Below are 14,630 nucleotides of genomic sequence, written 5' to 3' on the forward strand. Positions count from 1 at the left end.
CTGCAAACCTAACACTCTCATGGAAAGGTGGTGACAGGATAACTGTCTGGAAGCTCACAAGCCATTAGCTTGGAATAATCATCACAGAAGACAAAAACAAAAGTGATCCTGCTTTGACAAGGCAGGAGAAAACTGACTCATGAAAGTTGTTCTCTGACCTTTACATGTAGGCCATGATGTGTACAAACACTTGATGTGTACAAACACACACACCCATGCACATGTCCACACACACAACTAATAATTAATTAATTAAATCTTCTTTATCACATATAATATTAACCATGCCTGTTAGTTTATATTTTCTGTGCATTTGGTAGTTTGGTTTCCATCTTATTTCTACCCAACATGTCTTTGCTATCTAAATATGTGGGGGTTTTTTTTTGGGGGGGCGGAGAAAAAAAAGTCGTCTCTTATTTTTTTAAACAAAAGTTAGTTTGTATGCTTTATTGGTGAATTGAATCTATTAACATTTGTGCTTATTACTGAAAGAGACTTGTTATTTCCTACAAATTTGTGACCTAGTTAATTCAATTGTTGCTATTTCTTTTCTTCCTCCCTTGTTATTCTTGGGCATTTACTGGTTTACAGGGTTGAACATAGTCGGCTTTTTTCTCAGCTCGTCTTTGCTCATTTGTTCATTTCAGGGAGTTCATTCTGTCATGTACTCTTGTGGGTGAGATTGTCTTCTTTCCCACTATGTGTTGCTCTTCCTCCTGGGAGTCCCAGACCAGGGGTGAGGGCAGGGGGTCCAGGCTGAGGGGTGAGCGGCACAGAGTCACCACAAAGTCCTTGGGTGAGAGCACACCAATGGGGAGCAGCTGCGGAAGAGACAGCAGTTTATATGGACGTGGGTGACCAATCAGTCTCCTCCACACCATCTCCGATCCAGCCAGTGGACGCTCTCATCTGCACAGACTCTCCAACCTCAGGTCTTGTACCTTCTACCCATGTCCTCAGAAGCTGCCCCAGGCCATGAGCCCTAAAGGTCCTTGGACAGAAATGCCCACAGTGTGTAGTATTTTCTGTGGTACTATGTTGCTTGTCATGAATTTCTTTAATTTGTGCTTGTCTTCAAATACCCCTATTAAGTCATCCATGTTTCTTTAAGTGCCTCTCCACCATTTGAGACTCCTCTGTTGAGAATTCTTTGTTTAGCTTTGTATCCCATTTTTTAATTGGGTTGTTTGGTTTGTCGGTGTTTAACTTCTTGATTTCTTTATATATTCTAAATATTAGCCCGGTGTTAGAGGGTTGGTGAAGATCTTTTCCCAATCAATAGACTGCTTTTTCATTCTATTGATAGTGTCCTTTGCTTTACAGAAGCTTTTCAGTTTCAAGAAGTCCCATTTGTTATTTATAGATCTTAGACCCTGAGCTATTGGCCTGAGTCTGTTCAGGAAGATGTCTCCTGTGCCTATGAGTTCAAGGGTCTTACCCACTTTCTCTAGCAGATTTAGCATATTTGGTTTTATATTTAGGTCTTTGATCCATTTGGACTTGAATTTTGTACAGGGAAATAAATATGGATCTGTTTGCATTTTTCTACATGTAAACATCCAATTAGACCAGAACCATTTGTTGAAGATGCCTTCTTTTTTTCCATTGTATGGTTTTGGCTACTTTGTCAAAATTCAGGTTTGCATAAGTGTGTGGGTTTATTTCTGGGTCTTCAATTCGATTCCATTGATCAACCAGCCTATTTCTATGCCAGAACCATGTGGTTTGTATTACTATTGCCCTCTACTATAGCTTGAGGCCAGGGATGGACATAGGATTGTTTTAGCTATTCTGGGTTTTGTTGAAGGATAACTTCACTCTGTATTGCAATCTTGTTTAGCAGTTATTTATTTTCAGGACTTGAAATAAGAGTGCTGTGCCTTCCTGAATTTTGTGGGTGTTCATGAAATATCTAATGCTATACTGACATTCCTGCCTTTGTCTGAGAGTGTTCTATTCCAGCTTTAGAACTGTTTGTTTGCTTTGTGTTTTTGACACCTTAACTATGTATGCTGTGTCGTGGAAAGGCATTTATCAGGTCATGACTAGTAAGGTCATGAATTGCCTCCTTATTAGGATGACAGCATCTTTCTTTGGGTTTCTTTGGACTCTAATCCTTTTGCTATTATATCAGCTTATTCTGACTCATGGGTTATTAAATTTGGTCTCTTGCAGGTACTGCAAGCACTTGGAAGTATTGGTCATTTTCACTTTTTTCTTCACATATAACTGAGTATATTATTGTCATGAGTTTGTGTTCCATCCCAATAATATATTTTTTCTGTATTCATTTGTTAATTCATTATGTGTTCTGACTTTTTTGGACTGGTTGCTTCTTTCATTTCCAAAATTTTTGTTTGATTCTTTTTGGTTGTTTCAACTTTATTACTGAATTTTTCCTCTATAGTTTTTTTTCCAATTCAGTGTTTCATTTACTTTGAATGGTTTTATCAAGACTATTTTGTTGTTGTTGTTCATTCATCTGTCTGAGTCTTCTATATAGTGGTGATCATTTCTCTTTGGGGGCAGTAGGTTTTTGAGACAGGGTTTCTCTATGTAGCCTTGGCTGTCCTAGACTTGCTTTGTAGACCAGACTGGCCTCAAACTCACAGAGATCCGCCTGACTCTGCCTCCCTGAGTACTGGAATTAAAGGTAGTGATTATTTCTTAAAGCAGGACTCTGAATTCTTCCCTAGACAGTTCAGCTACTTAGAGAGTTTTAAGGTTGAAAGTATATCCTAGTGGGTTGTTATATCAGATTCTTGTTGTATTTTGTGAGCGTGTTGGGATAGATAATTATTCTACTTGTAACACTCCCTCTTTCCCAACTCTATTTGGTTGCTTGTTTTGATTTATTTGGGCCTTCCTAAAGAGTTGTCTTCGTGAGGAATTCCATTTCTTGCAGTTATTTGGGAGGAGAAAACATCCCTGATTTTGCCTAGTTGGGGAAACCTATGTGACCCCATCAATGGTCAAAGACAATAGAATTGGATCATTGTCTGAATAAGGTGTGGTTTATACAATTTTTAAAGCAAAGGTTACCAGTATTTAACTAGTGAAATGGGAAAGGAATGAAAAGGAGGAAAGAGGGTAAAGGATGCATGAAAAAGGAAGCATGTGGGCTGAAGGTATGAAAGAACTGAACCACTACATATGTAGAAACGGGGTAAAAAAAATGTAGGTGTAATACAGTAACAGATAGTCAAGAAGGTCTTTCCTGGTGAAGCAGGATAAAACAATAGCTTAATAATTCACCTACAAAACTGCAAGTAGTGATAAAAATTAACAAACCAGAAAAAGAGACTACTGAAGTGGGGAAGGTAATCTGAAATGGAAGGTATCTGTTAGGATGCTGTGATAAAACACCATGGCTAAAGCAATCAGGGATAACGGGGTTTAATCTCCTAGTAAATTTCCACATCACCGTCCATCATGGAAGAAAGCCAGGGCAGGAGCTCAAGGCTAGAAGCAGGAACTGAAGGAGAATGGTGGAGAAAAGCTGCTTCCTGGCTTGATCTTCATGGTTTGCTCAGCCTTTCTTCAAAGGCCTCCTGGCCAGTGGTGGCACCACCCACAAGGAGCCAGGCCTTCCCACACCAGTCATTAATCAAGACAATACTCCACGGATTTGCTACAGGTCAACTTCATGAAGGCATTTGCTCCTTTAAGATTTTCTCTTCCCAAGTATGTTAGGTTGTTATCAAAATAAATAAATAAATAAATAAATAAATAAATAAATAAATAAATAAACAGCACAGAAGATACTGGTCTAATTTTTTTTCTTAGTTGGCCATGTGATTTCTACCCCTGCTAGGACTGTCATTTGCTTGAGTCTCCATATATAGGTGGGGAGGATGGCTAAAATGAACAGTTCAGACAAATTAGTCTGTGTGCCCTTCCAGCTGAGAGGATTCTGTAAGCAGGAACTTATTCCTGCCAGAGTTTCCTGGCCTGGGTCACCTTCACTCTCAGCCAGATACAGGCCAGCCCCCTATAAATTAGGGATCAAACTTTCCACAGCCAGTGCTCTGTGATTCATGCTCTGGAGGGATGTGGCAGGCCCTCCCAGCCGAGTACCTTTGTGTACTGGCAAAGGCGGGTTTCCACAGCACAATGCTCCCTTGTAACCTGACGCGGGAATGACTGAGTAGACGTCTGTTTGTCTGGCTGGCAGTCTGTGTTTGGTTTACGTTGCCACACTCCTGCTAACCCACTCTGCTCTGCACTCCACGTTCGCTTTCCACCATTCAGGTCTATCCCAGACTCCTGGGAGCCACGCCTACAAGAAGCTCACGCACAAACACAGTTGATGTTGGTCAATGGCTGAAGTGGCAGCTGCTCCCATAAAAATATTACGATGGGGGTGGCTGCAATGACAGCAGTGGCTTTGGTGGTTCATCCCAGGGGCAGCAGTCCCCGGGGATGCTTCTGTTGTATAAGATCACTGGAGGTACAATTTTTATAGGCAGTTCATTAGAAGTAGCGTTTAAGACGGAGCCATGGAGTGCCTATGCTGGCTTCGGCGGCAGCTGAGGCTGCAAATGCTGAGTCAGGTTGTGGGAGAAGAGCACCAGATTACCGAGCACAAGCGCTGCTCGGTTGCTGCGTTGTGGAAATGGAAGGAACAGCGTGGGGCCCAGGCACGGCAGACCTGCTTCTGTTTCCCTAACTATATTCATCTATTTGCTCAGACCTGGTTTCTAAGCCACCATCTTAACCAGATGTCCAGATGACTGATTTTATGTGCCGTCTTGACTGGCCCTGTTGAGGTGCCTAGCGTATCTGTGAAGATACTTCATCATGAGTTTAGCATTTGAACATGATTCACTGAGGACGTCTTCAAAGGCTTGAGTAGAAGAGATGGTGGAAGGAAGGCAGACTTCATTGCTTTCTGCTTCCTGACTGTGTCTTTGGCCCAGACCTGCCATGTCACACCATAGCCGATGAGCCAGAATTACACCGCCCACCTTCCTGGGTCTCTGTGTAACAGACCCTGGGAGTTCTTAGCCTCTACGGTCAATGAGCTTGCCCCTCATCCTAAGTCGATGTAGCTTCTGGTTTTATTTCTATTTTTATTTCTGGTGAATCCTATCTAAACATGACAATGACGTTCATACATCTGTTGTCACTTCTAAGGCAGAATTTTGACAGGGGGCTTCTTTAGGTTTACTACTTAATCTTCTATTTGGTATTCATGACATTTACAAAAGGGAAGAAGACATCTGCAACTACCCAAGCTTCGCAATGTTTTCCTAACTGCTCTCTAAATACATTAAGGAGCCTAAAGACTTTGATGGGATCATTTTCCTCATATTTTCAGGACCAGATCGGGTCTTACCTCATAGAAAAGACTCTGGGAGTAGCTTATAAAAGACTGGCCCCACTCTAATCTTTCCTACCCCAAACTTCTCTCCCATATTCCTGCACAACTCCTTCAGGTTTTCAAACCATTCCATTCCGCCTTGTATAATTTATCACATCGGAGATTCATGCTGACATACAAACAAGCTGGTACAGATCTGGTGCTCCTGGATGAAAGGGTTTTGAAACTGTCCTGTGCTTTCCTAAAGATGTTCTCTGCCCTATCTGAGCTTAGCAACCCTTTTAAAATGGCTGGCTCTGAGCGCTGAGCAAGCCAGGTCTCCAAACAATTCTAAAAGTGTGTCTTGGTTTTAAAGAGTGTTCTTCTTCAGGGTGGTGAAAAAGGGATGTAGAACTGGTCACACAAGGAGACTGAGGCAGAGGACAGCAGGGGGAGAAAGAAGAATGAGGAGAAGAAAAACACTCTCATTGTATTCAAAAAGCTATTGATTCTGAGTAGTGAAAAAATATGAAAAGGATATTAAGCATGTAATTTTGAAATCTGAAGTTCATTTTCATGCCAGTTTGGGATGGGGCTACTGTATATTTGTAATTATTTTCCTATTTCATTTCAAGGCACATTTCAGATAAACAAGTTTAGTTACATCAAAAGTCCCCCCTCCCAATAGCAGCCATTAAACTACTTTAGGAAAATGATGGCATTCACAAAGATGTCCCAAATGAGCAAGCACAGAAGCACTTGTGAGTAGAACACTCCAGAGTGTGGAGAGCTGGAGCTGCAGTGAAGACTCAGATAACTTATAGGAGCACTGAAAACATGGCCCTGGGTATTAGAAAAGCCATATCTCAGAGCCCTGCAACATTTCACAACTCCAAAAATTAGAAACGGAAATACCTCCCATAAATAGACTTTAAGAACTTAAAGTCTATAAATAGGATTTAAGAAGTCACCTAGGACAAAAGTTGAAAATAATCACCATCTGGGAAGGCACTTGGCTCAGTCTTTGGGTAGCCTAGAGAGAGAGCTTACAGTAACTACACCAAATAATGCCTATCATCTCCATGTCAGCTCTCCTCACACTAACAAACCAAAATTAAGGGCAAGGGGGTAGAGACTAACAGCAGTGCTGTCAGGACTAAAGCAGATTTCCGCCGTGGTAAGTCTTTTCATAAACATGCTCAGAAAACAAAAGGCGTCCCCTCAATTATTCCCTACAACCTGGAGTATACTGATCTGGGTATTTTTGAAAACGAAAGGGATGTGCGCTCGATGCCAGCCCTTCCCATGCCTACCCAAGTACAATCAAGGTGTGAGTGTGCGCTTTGGAGGCTGCACAGCAGTGGGCTGGCTCTCCGTGAGAATATTTAGCAAAGGTTCTCAGACTGTGGGTCCCCGCCCCTCTGGGATATCCTACACATAAGGTACTTACACTATGATTCGTAACAGTAGCAAATTTACAGCTCTGAAGGAGCAACAAAAACAATTTTATGGTTGGGGGTCACCACAGCATGAAGATCTGTGTTAAAGGGTGGCAGCATTGGGAGGGCTGAGAACCCCTGGTCTGGGTGGGACCGTCCCACCTCAGGGAGAGCCAGATACCTGGAAGGCTGTGAAACTGCATTCAGACATCAGTCTCACTCAGAACATCTACGTCACACATCCTCTAAATCTGTCTTATAGCTTAAGGACTTTGTTTGTGTCAGAACATGAAAACTAATTTCACATAAATAACCATTGATATTAATGAGCTACTTAAAATACAATACAAATTATACGTGATTTTTATTAAACTGATTTAAAAATAATTTGATTTTGCTGAACAAGACCTAAAATTTGAGAAGCCCAGAAGCCACTTTCCGACTAGATGCCTTTTCCTGGGCAAAGCATTTCATTGTCTGAATTGTTTTTTTATATTTATGAAATGAGAATAAAAATGTATCAAAGTACAGAATAACAGGGAAGACTAAATAAATGTCACTAAATATATCTGTTAACTATGAACTATTACTCTATTAAGAAATCCAAGTTAATAATAGCTGATAAATATTAAAGGAGTTAAGGGTAGAATCTTGGGGCTATTGGAATTAAGATGGCTAACTAAAAACTACACCTAAAAAATGTAGATTAAAATGCAATAGATGATTTTCATACGTCAGGGAAGGAGCAAAGGAAACAGAAATGAGCCAGGGAAGAAATTTCTCCTCAAAGAAAGAGCCAAGTTGCAGTCAGCGCCCAGCCCTGCCATGCTGTTCCTGCCACCTGTTGCCAGCTGTAGCTGCCAACAATATGTTCCCTGTGAACGTTCCCTGAAAGGCAGAGAGGGGATTCTGGCTGTTGGACTCAACCTGAGCCAGGGTGATGCTTGCTCAAAGAGCAATGGAGCAGAGTAGGCATTAGAGAGAGAAGCAGATGTGTGGCTAAAGAACCTGATGCTGAGTCCAGAAAGAAATTCACCAGATAAAACATGTTTTTCCCTTTAGCTCCTGAGTGACCAGACAGGATCACGGGAACAACACGATGGGGCCCAGGGCAGTGTCCTGACAGTGAGCTAAAGTATCTCAGAGGATACTCCCACTCAGCCACAGAAGCCCTGCACGAGAGAAGATGGAACGCAATAATTACCTCAAATGCAAATGTCCTCAGCTTACCACTTAATGATGAAGGTTAAATGATTGACTTAAATGGGGCCAGAGAGATGGGTCAACACTGTCTGCTCTTCCAGAACTCTTGGGTTTGAATCCCAGCACCCACACAGTGGCTCACAACCATCTGATCTGGGGTGCCCTCCTCTGGCCTCCAAAGACAATGCGTGCCAACAGTGCACAGATATACACTGCACTCATACATAAAATAAGAATAAATAAAACTTTAATGCTTCAGGGGAGAATACAAAGGTGAGCAGCAGGGTACGAGTGCTCTGACAGGAGAAACAGAAAAGAGAGAAGGGGATGCATAAGAGAGGGAGGGGAAGGTACAGAAGAAAGGAAGAGGTAAATAGCAGTAAACATGTCTGAAAAAGTCATAAGGAATCATGCTATTAACTATCTTAAAACATCGTAGAACACATATGTGTGTGTATAGATATACATATATAGCTTAAATGGCGTTTTCCCATCTGGAATGGCAATGCGTCTCCAAAAGTCAAGACTATCTAAAAAACACCCCCACAATACAAGCAGCAGAAGTCTACTTTAGAACGGTTGGCCAGGGTAGTCCAAGAGACTTCCAAAGTATTACAAGCTTTTGCTATTGCCCTTTGTTGCCCCCTGGAGGTGGAAGGTAAATCCCCATTACTGAAAACATCATGCACTTAAAACACGGGGCCTTGAGGATCCTGAAATGGAACTGGCTTGAATGTCCCCTTCCTGAGGACTAACTTTCATGTGCCAGAATGCCTCGTGCAAGCTTCCAAAGGAGGGAGACAACCAATAGTTCTATACAGCTATGACAGCTACGAACTACAACAATGACCAGCATGGCACCATAAACCTATATAGTGGCATGCATACCTTAGTGGCAACCAATAGCTAATTCAACTTAATTTAAACCTAATTAACAAGAAGGAAATCATGCCTAGTACTGGAAACCTAGCCAGTTACTCAGGGCTAGTGTAGTCCTGGGTCTTGATGAAGAACATATCTGCCTACCAATTAGACCCATATCTCTCACTCTACACAAAAGATGATTCACTATAAATCAAAGACCTTCATTTAAAACCAAAATGCTGAAACTGTTACAGGAAAACAGTTTCCAATGTAGTTAGAAGCAGGAACTCTCTGAACAGAACTCTAAAGGCACAAGAAATCACCCCAAGAATTGACCAGCAGGACTACATGAAATAAAAAAAAACTTCTACACAGCAAGAGAAAAACCATAAGAGTGAAGAAACAACATATAGAATGGAAGGAAACCTTTGCCAGCTATATTTCAGACAAGCAGGGAGTTAATATTTAGAATGTATTATTTAAAAACTGCAAAAAATAAATACTAGAAGACAAATCTTCCAATCAGCATTCAGGCCAACGGATTGGACAGACAATTCTCAAAAGAAGAAACACAAATGCTCCGTAAGGATCCTTAGCCATCTGGGAAATGCAAATTAAAACTATTTTGAATTCTGTCTCACAAGTGTCAGAATGGCCCAGGGCAATCCAATGCAACAAACAAAAACAAACGCTGCAGAATAAGCCTTATTCGGTGCTAGAGTGAGTGTCAGCAGGTACAGCACTGTGGGAGGGAGTGTGGGGCTTCTCAAGAAAGTGAAACGGAGCCACTGCTTGGCCCATCTCTGTCACCCTGAGCATACATTCGAAGGACGCGAAGTCCTGCCACAGAGACACCTGTGCATCCATATTTGTTGTTGCTGTGTTCATAATAGCCAGAAAGTGGAACCAGCCTAATTGTTGATAGATTAATGGAGAAAGAAAACCTGGTGCACAAACACAGCACAATTCTATTGGGCTAGTTTTAAAAGATGGTAACATTTGCAATAATAATAATTGGAACTAAAGGTGTATAGGCTAAATGAAGCAATCCAAGATCAGAAAAGCAAGTTGCCCATGTTTTCTCTTCTACACAGACTGGAGATTTTAATTTTTATGTATGTGTGCATGCATGTGTAGAGGCATGTAGGTCTTGAAACTAGGGAAAGGACCATGAGAGGATAAAGAGCCGTTGAGTTGGGAGGGCGGGGAGTAACGAGATACCAGAACATATGGACATGTAAGCAGAGTGGGGATTGCCGGAGGAAGGAAGGAGACCAGCGGGAGAGGGGCTGAGGAGGGCAGTGGCTGAGAAGGTTTGACAGAAGCAAATCACGATTGAACATGCCAGAATAAAATTCATGACTTTACATGCTAATTTTTAAAAATAAAATGATTATTTTAAATATAATGAGGTCATTTCAAAAGCACAAGTTGTGTCAAACCCAAGTGCTGGTCCATGCTGGACAAACAGTTTACCCCTGAACTAAACCCCTAGCCTAAAAACTACTATGGATAAATTACAGCCATCTTACCATGCATATCAATTATATTGGTAGTATTCAATTTGTTTCCATCTCCAGTTAAGACCTGGTGCCCACAAAGTCTGCAATGGTCTCTAGAAAATGCTTCTGATACACTGTGCCTTTGGCCTCCAGAATGGCAGAGGTTATGGTTGTCTCCTCTTCCCTACGGGTGCTGGGAGAGTTCAGGCAGATCAGCCAGTGTTTTCATCAAGATAGAACTTTGTGTGTGTGTGAGGGGGGGGGGTCTTAGTAGTCTTTAATAGGTGTGAAATATTGACAAAGTCACAACAAGGTATAAAAATACCTATCTTGGAGCGGGAAAGATGATACTGCTGTTCCTCAAGAAGACCTAGGTTCAATGCCCAGGACCCACATGGAGCTCAAAACTGCCTGTAACTCTCAGAAGATCTGATATCTTCTCTGACCTCAGTGGGCACCAGGCACATACACACACACACACACACAGAGAGAGAGAGAGAGAGAGAGAGAGAGAGAGAGAGAGAGCACAATTTTTTTAAAAGACTATTTGTCATAAAAATAAAATAGATTCTCTCTAGATATGTGCCTGATAGCCTGATAACCATTTGGCAATTTTGCATAACTTGCCATAACTACTTTCGGCACCCACTCTGGGTTTGTCCTTGTCTGCCTGAATGCTGTCATAAACTATGTTAAAGGCAACCTCTTAGGACATCTAGGTTTTCTATTTCCTCTGGCTAATTAAGTATTCAGGTTTCCTAAGTAACCAGTTCCCGCTCACTGTTGCTCCAGATTCTTCACTGTGGCTCTGTGCTTGGAGGGCAGCGCCAGGTTCTTAACGAGCACCCTGCTTCTACCTCACCTCGCAGCACTCCATTTTCCCCGACACAGCTGGATAACCCTTGTGAAAAATGAATCTTATCATCGCCTCCCCTGCTTAGAACTGACCCAGACGCCACCTACACTCCACATTTGGCTGTGTTCTGGATGCTGCCTGCCTCTAACCTCAAATCCTTACCCTTTGATCCTCTGCTCCCTGGTCCACCCACACTGCCTTCCCGCCATCCCAACACTTTCTTAGGTTGGGATTTTGAAATTTCTAGCTGCCTGGCTCTTCAACAGCATGCAAATCTCTACCCCCCTGACCACCTGCGAAAGTGGCGACTGCTGTGCCACCCCCAACTGTACCCACACACTCCTGAAAACTTGCCGTTGTACATTCTCTGACTTACTGCCTTACTCAGGTTTGCTTCCTGTCTTCTTCCTCATATGTCACCCTCCTTGTCTAACTCTTTCTGTACTGAATACTAAGAACAGTACCTAGCTTAAAGTAAATGCTTAATACATACTCATTAAGGAGGAGCGTGAATACAATCTACACACACAAAACTCCCAAACACCCTCCCGAGGCATAATGCAAACCTAACACTACACTAGAGTGCAATAAATGGTATTTTGTGTCAACTGGCCTGAGCCACAGGGTGAGCAGGTAGTTCAAGGGTTCTCAGCCTTCCTAATGCTGCAACCCTCGCAATACAGTCCCTCACGCTGTGGTATAAACCCCAGCCATAAAGTCTTCTTTGCTACTTCATAACTGTAACTTTGCTACTGTTATGAATCAAAACATTTGCCAATGGGCTTAGGTGACTCCTGTGAAGGGATTGTTCGACCTCCAGAAGGGACCACGACCCACAGGTTGAGAACTGCTGAGGTAGCTACTTGAACATTGTCTCTGAATTGTTCTGAAACAGTGTTGTTGGAAGTGTTTTGTGTTCCTGCTGGTAAAGTAAGTGAAGGACTTATCTACCCCACTCCCCCTCCTAATTGACGGGGTGCAAAGTATAGCAGGAATTTGCATTGCCAGCCTTCCAGAGCCTCCAGCTTGCAAAAAGCAGGTGTGGAAGGTCTCAGCCTTCAGAACCATGTTCTAATATGGACTCATGTATGTGTGTACGATGTGCATGTGTGGGCATAAATGTTTACGTGTGTGTATATATATATGTGTCTCTCTGTGTGAGTGCCTCTCTGAGTTTCTTTCTGAAGAACTTTGAATAATACATACATACAGACTCAGGCCATGTCTTTACTAAAAGACTGAGAAAGACGACTGAACAAAACACAGATTAAAAACACCATCGTCTTTTGACCTGAAATACTGAAAAGCATTGTGCTGGTGCTCTGGCTGCATGAGAAGCCAGTTTTGCAATGGCAGCAGCTGGTTTTGTTTCCTATGCAGCCAATAAAGAGTCTCCGAAACACAAAAATTAAGCAATAAGGTGTGACAGAGAGTGTGGTGATTGTATGGTAATGAACTCCAGAGGCATCAAAAGTTTGATATATTGCTAAGCACAACCATTTCCCTTGGGTATAATTAAAGTCTGCAAAGCTTGCCCTGGAGTCACTGAGAGACACAACCCTCCCTGTAGATAAATATGGTTCCAACTCCTGCCCTGGTGCTATGGTGGCATTCAATTATGCTCACCAGGAAAACAAAACTGAAATGGATTCAGAACTTGGGTTCTGAAACTATCAGAGTATCTCACAAGATTAACCCTAATTCCTACAGTGCAACTGCGCCAAATTAATGAGAACAACCACAATTAGTGCGGTTACAGACAGTACAGTAACAACAAGGCTTCTAAACACCTGTCAGCCCGGATCACCGCTGAGGCTGTGGAGGTCTAGAAATAAGCCTATTAAATATTTAACATTTAAATATTTCAACCAGAATGGATTAAATGAGCAGAAATTAGATATGAACAGTCAAACCTGTTTAGCATCTTATAGAATCTGAATTTGAACACACTGTGGCGCTTTTTTTTTCCTTTAAAAAATATGCCATCACAAGGATTTTTCAAAACAGATTGCTTCAAAAATAAGTCTCTGCCTGCCATTATCCTGCATTCCCCTCAAGTATGTGCAACTGGGCAAAGGAGTTCATTGTGAAATAAATTTGCATACAGATACACACACATAAAGATGGTACATTTTGCGATGCATAAAATCTTGTTTAATGAAATAGTAGTTACCAGTACCTGTGACAGACAGGAGGAGTGGTGGAGAGAGGATGGATAACAGGTATGGCAATAGCCAGGCAGGGAGTTGGCAACATCTGCTGGAATAGCATTTTGAAGCCTTCTAATACAGAAAAATATGATGACAAAGGTGTGGGCCACCTTGATCTGTTTACTCCACCTTCTAGATAGATAGATACATACATACATACATGCATACATACATAGATATAGATAATCTGTTCACTCCACCATACGTGTGTTCACTTCACCTTCTACAATATGTGCATATAAAAACATCTCTTCACACCATGCCCTATAAATACATAGAACTACTGTGTGTCAATTACACTACAAATATAGTTACAGAATTGTATTTCTTTCCTATTTTATGTTATTGAAATGGCTCAATCAGCAGCCATCAGAAGCATAAAATTAAATGTAAATGATTAGATGAAAGCAAACTCAAATGTAAAACACTAGCTGTGACTCACGTTTGAAGCTGCAGCTTTGGGCTGCAGAAATAGCTCAGTGGTTAAAAGCACACATTGTTCTTAGGACCCTAGTTCGCTTCCCAGTCCCCATGTCAGGCAGCTGACAGCTGTCTGGGGCTCCAGCTTCAAGGAACTGATACACTTATCAGCTCGGGCACATTCACAGACACACATGCACATACATAAATAATAAGAATTTTAAAAATAAAGGTAAATGAATAAAAATACTACAGCCCTGAAATCTGGCTTAATATGAAAAAAGAGTTTTTATTTCCTTTTATTGAAAATAGATTATTTTCTCATACAATAAATCCTACTTATTATTTCCCCTCCCTCTATTCATCCCAGTTCCTTCCCACCTTCTCTCCCCTTCAGATCCACTCCTTTTTTTGTCTCTCATTTTAAAAAGAACAGGCTTCTAAGAGACAGAAAGCAAACATGACAAAATAAAATCTAATAAAATAAAATAAAAACTATCAAATCAAAGTTGGACATGGCAACCTAACAGGAGGAAATGAGTCCCAAGAGCAGGCACAAGAGTCAGAGACCCAGTCTCACAGTCAGGAGTCCCACAAAAATACTAAGCTAACAGCTATGACATTATCTCAGAGGACCTGATCCAGACCCACATAGGCCCTGTACTTGATGTCTCTATGAGCTCTATGTGCCATGCTTAGTTGATTCAGAGAGCCAGGTTTTCCTGGTGTCCTCCATCACCTCTGCCTCTTACATTCTTTCTACCTCCTCTTCTGCTGAGATTTCCTGAGCTCTGAGGCAAGGGATTTAATGGAGACATCCCATTTAAACTCCCC

The sequence above is a fragment of the Meriones unguiculatus genome, chromosome 11 (assembly GCF_030254825.1).
Source record: "Meriones unguiculatus strain TT.TT164.6M chromosome 11, Bangor_MerUng_6.1, whole genome shotgun sequence".
NCBI classification, from domain to species: Eukaryota; Metazoa; Chordata; class Mammalia; order Rodentia; family Muridae; genus Meriones; species Meriones unguiculatus.